This window comes from Propithecus coquereli, unplaced genomic scaffold (genome assembly GCF_000956105.1).
Source record: "Propithecus coquereli isolate 6110/MARCELLA unplaced genomic scaffold, Pcoq_1.0 Scaffold129, whole genome shotgun sequence".
In the NCBI taxonomy this organism is placed as follows: domain Eukaryota; kingdom Metazoa; phylum Chordata; class Mammalia; order Primates; family Indriidae; genus Propithecus; species Propithecus coquereli.
The window spans coordinates 1,776,070-1,783,765 of record NW_012137080.1 but is presented as its reverse complement, the minus strand read 5'-3'; the positions used below and the strand labels follow the sequence as shown (position 1 = coordinate 1,783,765).

At 40.2% G+C, this 7,696-nt stretch overlaps 1 long non-coding RNA gene across 1 annotated transcript in view; it reads right to left on the bottom strand.

The window, feature by feature from the left end:
• Window positions 1-7,696, bottom strand: part of LOC105805460 — a 101,934-nt gene that overhangs the window by 65,388 nt on the left and 28,850 nt on the right. Inside the window, exon 3 of the long non-coding RNA XR_001137215.1 lies at window positions 6,838-6,949. This is a non-coding gene — a long non-coding RNA (uncharacterized LOC105805460). The remainder of the gene's footprint in view (window positions 1-6,837; window positions 6,950-7,696) is intronic.

The window sequence follows — 7,696 nt, the reverse complement described above, 5'->3', positions numbered from 1 at the left end:
ATAAAATAATATATTTTGCAATGCTTTTAAAAATCGAACTATTATAGTAAATGCAATATATTGTCATTATGCTTGTTATATCATATCAAGAGTTCCAGGGGATAAAAATTGAAACACTTCCTTTTGATTGGATGCTTGATCAACAAAACGATAGCATATTCTGTGTTAGGAAACCAGAGCATGTGTTATGAGGATACAGAGATGTCTATAGCATGGTCTTTGTCCTTGGAAACTTATAACCTAGCTAAGAAGATAAGATACATATATATACATAGCATAAGAAGATAAGACATATATATATATAAGGCACACATATATAAGGCATATTGATACATGCATATTGATACAAGGAAGCTTATATTAAGAATCAAATAAGTTACTGTAGACAATAAGAGCACTAAGAGTTCAAAGGCAAGAGATTCAAGATAGAGAACCTAGAGGCTTTCTCTCTCATTTTACAGAAGAGATCATTAAGGCCTAGACAGGTGAAGTCATAGAGCTAAATAGTAACAGAAAACATAAGGTCTGCTGGTTACCATTCCAGTGACCTGTCTGTTGCATCAGGTAAAACTCACATTTATAATTGTCAATACCCACAAATTGGATTCCCAAAATCAGTAAAAAAAATGAAAAAAAGTTGCATTCAAACAACTCTATTACAGGGATTTCTTTTGATCTGTATGACATCAAATACCAGATATTAATGATGTTCCACTTTTCAACCAGTGGTTTTGACATTAGAACACATCACCTATATCTAGGTAATAAAATGTGAGGGATTTTTTTTCCCTTTAGGCAATTCATCCCCTTGTCATATTTTAAAGCCCTCAGGTAATAAACCCTAAGACCTACAGGAATCTTTACACCTGTGGAAAAGAGATTTCTAAAACCCCACATCAAATCCACTTTTGATTTTCCCTTGAATTTGTTTCTGTCAATGTTAGGCAGGTAACACATTTCAGCTTTTAAGCCATGAAGTGATCTTTTTTTAGAAAAAAAAAATTGCACTCACAGCTCTAATCTTATATTTCCATGCGTATTGAGTTAAATGTTGTAAAACTATCAATTCTGTCAAAACCTAGCAAAGAGAAAACAAGACACCATGCAATCTTAATGTCCAAACTGACTAGTGATTATCAGAAATTAAATGTGCAGGAATTCCAAATCTTTTTTGATTTGAGATGTCTAGATAACTTTTGTTTTTCCATAATTGTATGAGGTTTCTACATAGTATTTAAGAATCAATTATATTGCAATTGATGTAATTAACTCTAATAATCCATTAAAAGTCAGTAGGAGGGCTATTCAAGTCAATAGAAAAGAAGGAGTATATTATGAAGGTGTTATTAACCTATACAGAATTTTACCAGACATTTTCTTTTCTTACATAATAAATACACAGTGGTTAGAAGCCTGTCATTATAATTTAATGTGAACAATAGTCCATCACTTCTTTTCCTGTGCAACCCTTAACTAATTCCATGTACCATGCACAAGTAAAATGAAACCTTCTCTAATCAGGGTACAGCCATATCAATCATCTATTACTCCGTGATTAAAGAAGAGGTCCTTTCCCAGCTAAGTGGAAGAGAATTGGGTACCAGCAGAAGTTTCAGGCCCACCTTCTCTTTCAGCTGACAAGTCTCAGTTTCTGACGGCTGTCTGTACTTTGCAATTAATCAAAGAATAAACAGCCATCCAGAAAGTTCCATGCAGAATACTCTGGCGACCACTAAATTGCTGCTGAAAGTGTGGCTACATGCTCCCTTGAGCATCAGGTGAACTTTGGAGCATTCTGATCTTTTGAATTGAGTGAGATGCAAACTACTCACCTTCACAGCATTCTACGTGTCTACACCACCTCCTCAGGAGCCTTGTTTGGCTCTAGCTGCGAACCTCCCAGACATCTAAAACAGCCCACAACAGAGCTGGTCTGGTCATCACTGGGACTCCAGGTCACAGAGCAAGTTCGAGGGTCTCAGCTTGTTTCTCATTTCTTCTCCATTATTCCCAGTAAAATGAGATGGGAAGAAAAGTCAGGAGAACGCAGTTTACATCACACATCACCAAACAAACAGACTGTCCTTCTCTGAAAGGACCCTCACCTCTCACCAGTTCCCGGGTATGCTTTTCCAATTCGATAATGGACAAAAAGGTTGTATTCTAACGTTCGCATGAAAGGACACTTCCTTAGTCTCAGCCACTCACCCTACTTCATTAGGAATACAGACTGCATTAGCTTCCGCTGGGTCCACATATGTAGCATGGCACTGCCCCCAGCTATGTGGACAGTAGGCATGATCGGGAATAGCACCGACAGCACAAAGGACAGCTACACCTGACAAAGGTATGGAGCCACAGGTGTTGTGGGGGAAGAAAACACCACACCTGGACTCAGAAGCCATGGGATAGGTACAGGCTCTGCCATAAGCTGGCTATATGATCCAAAGAATGTCACTCCTCTGTCTCCTCCTCTGTACAATGGGCAGAGAAAGAACCCACATCACAGGCCTCTTATTAAATCAGGATGAAATCAGACAAACGTGAAATAAACCTTACAAATCACAAATCACGGCATAGATCTGGGATCGTGTTTATGGTTATGTAGCACTGTTGAAAGTGATGACGAGTTTTCAAAGCCGCGGGGAGAAAGGATAAAGCAGTAATTCTTGAACTGTGGTGCACGCAAGAGTCGTCTCAGGTCTCATTTCGAAGAACACCTGCCTGTTTCCCAGGTGATTCTGATTTAAGCTAATGGCTTCGAGACCCTGGGATAAGGGATTGTCTGAGAATGGATTCCCGTTCATTCATCAGATATTTTAAGTACTAGGAAGCCTTAGAGGATACAAATAATTACAAGATACTGCTCAGATGTCAAGCAACTATGTGTAGAGGGAAGACAAGCTTCTAGAAATAGATAAAATATGAGGTTCTGTGCGTCAAAGCGGAAAAAGCAGCCCTAAGTGACATCTCTTCTGGTTTCCCCCTTCAACCAGAAACTAGAAGAGGCTCCATATTCCCTGGAAGGAAACTCTGGTTCTCTCTTACTCCTGGATAAAGTAACATCGTCGGTGCCCTCCGAGGCATGAACCTTACTCCTAGGCCCCAAGAGTCGATGTGAGGCAGAGAAGTCTCGGCCAGGAATCAGGGAGGGAGTCTGTATCCCATCACCTCTCCTGGAAAACCAGACCTGACCGTGAAGGGACATCTCTTGCCTGACCGTGGAGGGACATCATCTCTCACTCAAAAGGTTCATCTCCAATATTGAACAAAGAACCCTTTTCATTCTGGAGAACTCCTGTTTCATGTGCTACCGGTAAAGCCTGAACAAACCAACCACGGGCATGGGCAGCCGCAGAGACTAGAATATGAGACTTACCCTCTGAAAGTTCCCCTTTGAATCTCCTCCCTAAGGCCAGTCCCCAAGAGAGCATTTGGGCACAGCAAAGCAGTGGCTTCAAAGTCACAGTAACTTTCTGTGTGCCTGGGAGGAGATAGAGAATGTCCCCTTCCTTTTTACTGAAACTCCCACTGTCCCTTTGTACGGGTCCCAAGAACACAGAGAAAAGAGACCTGGTCCAAGAGTCAAGAGGCCTGGGTTGGCGTTCTGCCCCTGCCAGTAGCAAGCTAGGAAACCATCTCTCTTCTCTTTGGCCACATCCGTTTCCAAAGAGGAAAATTTAGGAGACTGACATCTACCCGAGCTACTTCACAGGGTTCACAGGAAGGCTAGATGAAAAACTCCTTTGAAAAAGTAAAAAGGTGTCCCTGGAATATAAGAAATTAATATTACACCCCAAAGTCCAATTTTCAACCTTCGAATTATCCAATTTGATTACAAACATTGTCCCCCAATTCACTAGATAACTTTCCATCAGCTGCTTTGCTTTGAAAGTAGAGGCTGGTCCTCTGATATGTCCCCACCTCTGATTCCTTTGCAGATAAAGACCTGCAAGACTCGGTTCCTGGGCCTATTGAATCCTCTCTGCCTCTGGCAGGTGTGCTGTGGCTCCCCAGGCCTACAGAAGCTTGAAATGCCCCTGCTCTGCCCGGGACTCTCCCGCCCCCAGCCTCAACCTGCCCACACAGATCTGGAGGTACCCAAGAACATCTGATCCCGATTGCATTCATGTGACACCTTTGTTCAGCGCTAAATTCACTTGAGAGGGGAAAAAAAAACACCTCAACCAGGAAATACATCTTTTACAGCCATTTCATCCTCCCCTCACGTGGCGCTGGAATCTCGCTTTAAAGAACATTCTTGTGGCATTTCCAGTTCTTTTCCTTTTAGGACTGCAAACAGGACTAGCCCATCCAAGGGGAAACTACTCCCCAGCAGAGCAGTTCTTCAAAGGGGACTTCTTCGGGCAGGAAAAGGGAACGTCTGATACTGGAGCTGAATAAACAGACTCGTGGAGCTGAGTGCCAGATTGGAAAACCAGGCCCCTGACCGTGCAGCCGCCAGCCACGCCGCCTGTGCGCTGCGTCCCTCTCCTCCCTGACCCTCTGTCTCTCTCTCTTTGGCTTCCATTCTGTCACCCTCTTCACCAAATGCCTTCATGTGCCTGGGTATATAACAGTTGTTTGTATTATCATTAACCTAATAACCTAATAGGCTCTACAGGTTCCAAAGCCCACTTTTTTTTCTTTTTTTTATTTCGTTTCAAAATTTTACGGGGTACATATGTTTTGGTGACATAATTTGCTTTTGTATAGTTTAAGTCGAAGCTGTAAGTGTGCCCTTCAGCCAGGTAGTGGGCATTGTACCCGTTAGGTGTGAATTTACCCATCCCTTCCTTTCCCCTCCCACTACTTGATTTCCCTTGAATTTTACTTCCAAATGTGCACATAAGTGTTGTCGATTCGTTCTAATTTAGTACTGGGTACGTGTGGTGTTTGTTTTTCCATTTGTGCGACACTTTCGCTAAGAAGAATGGCCTCCACTTCGATCCGGGTTGTTACATGAGATACTAGATTTCCATTTTTTTTTATGGCTGAGTAGTGCTCCATGGTATACATATACCATAATTATTAATCCACTCATGTATTGACGGGCATTTGGGTTAATTCCACATCTTTGTGATTGTGAATTGTGCTGCTATAAACATTCAAGTGCAAGTGTCTTTTTTATAAAATGTATTTTTTTTCTTTGGGTAGACACCTAGTAGCGGGATTGCTGGATCAAATGGTAGGTCTACTTTCAGTTCTTCGGGTATCTCCATACTACAAAGCCCACTTGTGAATCACAGATTGGTTCCATCCTCCCCACTCACGCCGCTCTCTTTGTCTCTCAACGTTCACATGTCCCCACAGCCACAAACCTTCCTCAGAAAGCAGCTCCTTTTAAAAGCAGAACAGATGATTCAAACATACGATGTTGCAAGCCCTGGATGGGTGGCTGATAGAATCCTAGAGTTTGATGGAACCTCCAAAGGTCATTTTTTTTCCCCCAGGAAAAACTGTAAATTTACTCTCTCAGAAAGATAATTGTCTACCCTGCACTTTTTGAAAGAGTCCAGTCCCATTTAAAACTCAGTTCAGTGGCTCACGCTCTATAGTAGAAGTACTTCCAAACAACTAACCTAAATGTTTGCTCTCATTAGTTTTTCTACCTGAATAGCTGGTCATACACAAAATTACAAACCACAGGTCATAGCAGGGTTTAGGCTCAGAAACTGGAATTCATCTTTCACATACTGGAAAATTTGGGGTTTTCTCTTAAATTTTAAACAATTATACCGGTAAATGTTGTAGTCATTCAGTATGTATATATCCATACACAGGCACATGGACGAAGACAAATTTCTATCAATTTCCCACCTCACAACTTCAATCCCATCAGGATTTTTTTTTTCCAAATATCCAAAACTTAGGCAGAGGGTCTCACTCTCACCACTCTGTTCTTAATGGCTAAACTTTTTTTTTTTTTTAGATATTTCTTTGAGGAATAACCTTGCATGATAAATGTCCTTGGAAAACATTTATAAAATTCTCTAGGAACTGATTTAAAAATAAGAGATCGGCTCAGGAATTTACTTAGCTTCTGTCCGTAACTGGCTGCTGGCTCATTCATTATCGTACTTTGTGACTATCCCGTATAAAATACGTCTTTAACTGGATCTACAAACCTTACGTTCCAACAGAAACAATAATAACAAAGAGTCAAAATAAAGAGAATGATTAAGTAAATATCTGGCCAGTAAGGATCTCCTAGAGATAAAGAATTTTTAATTTTTTCCCAATAATAAGTGTTTAAACTCAACTATTCAGTCATAGCCCACGTTCCCATCAATATCTATGAATAAAAAGTTATCTTTTAAAAGACCATTTGAGCCCCACACTATGAGTCACATTTTCAGAATGTCCATTCTGAATATTTGTCAGTAATTGCTATGGAGCAATCACAAGGACAATTCAATAGTCCTTGTGGTCATTAACCACCACAACCGACAGACGTCAAGATTAACCATGAATAATAAATTTATTTTAATATTTTCTTAGAGCTGTGAGTGTCTATTTTGGGGGGAAAAAGGAAAACAATTCTAATTCAGCCACCCAGATGCTGTCTGACAAATGATACCTAAATATTTAGTAATATCTCATCAACAAATAGATTTTTCGTTATTTAACTGATTTTTATACAGGCACCACCATCAATTAATTGCCTGTCAAATTAAGAAGAATAAAGATCAGTGACTATTTTTAACCAGTAGGGCTCTAAAAGGCACCTCCTGTCCATTTGACGTGTATAGATTAGGTTCTCCGTTGTGCAACCATTGGCACAAACATCACCTTAGACATGCAAAAGAGACAAGGTGGGACATTCATTTCAGTTACCTTTGCCCGGGCTTTATTTGTTCTGCAGATAAAACACTTTTGACTTCTTTACCCAACCAGTCATCTTGCACAAACAGTAAACTCCCTCAAAACTTTCTGTTCCCATGGGACCCTTGAGAAAACAAAATGAAAAAAAAAAGCATGATTAATATCTACTTTCTTCGGTCAACATCCTAATATTGAGCAATTTCTTGACATCTTAAAAGGGACTGTCCTGGCGTCAGACTGAGAGTTAGTGAACTCTCCATTGATCAAATAACTGGAACCAGTAATAACCGGAGTCGGAATTCTGAGGTTGCAAACACTTGTTCTGTAACCATTTCCCATTCCTCCCCATAGCATCACGAGGCCCTTATCCACATTCACCCTTTGTAAGCAGAGGTTTCTAAATTTTTAGATAACATCCCTCTATTGATAAAAACAAACTTTTGAGCACATCCAACCTGTGTATTTTTATTTATATACTACGTTTCTATTACTCTAGTGTGTGTGTGTGTGTGTGTGTGTGTGTGTGTGTGTGTCAAAAACATATGCACCAAAAACTCTTAAGATGAAATAAAAAATTTAAATTAATGGGATTAATATTTTCTTTCTGCACATCAATGGATCATTTTGGATTCTCCGTGGAGCGCAAATACCCTACTTCCAAATCCACTGCTTTAAGGCTACAGCGATCTGTCATTCTCCCAAACTCAATCACTACTTCGCTCCAATCAGAACCTGTTTTCAAGAATAGATCTGCTATCGATCATTACCATCTTCGGTGAATAAGGGCCCATCATTATATTAATACTTCCAGCAGTGTTTACATTTTAAATATATGTCTAATTATGAGAAGACAGCTTTATTTTGTGTTAAT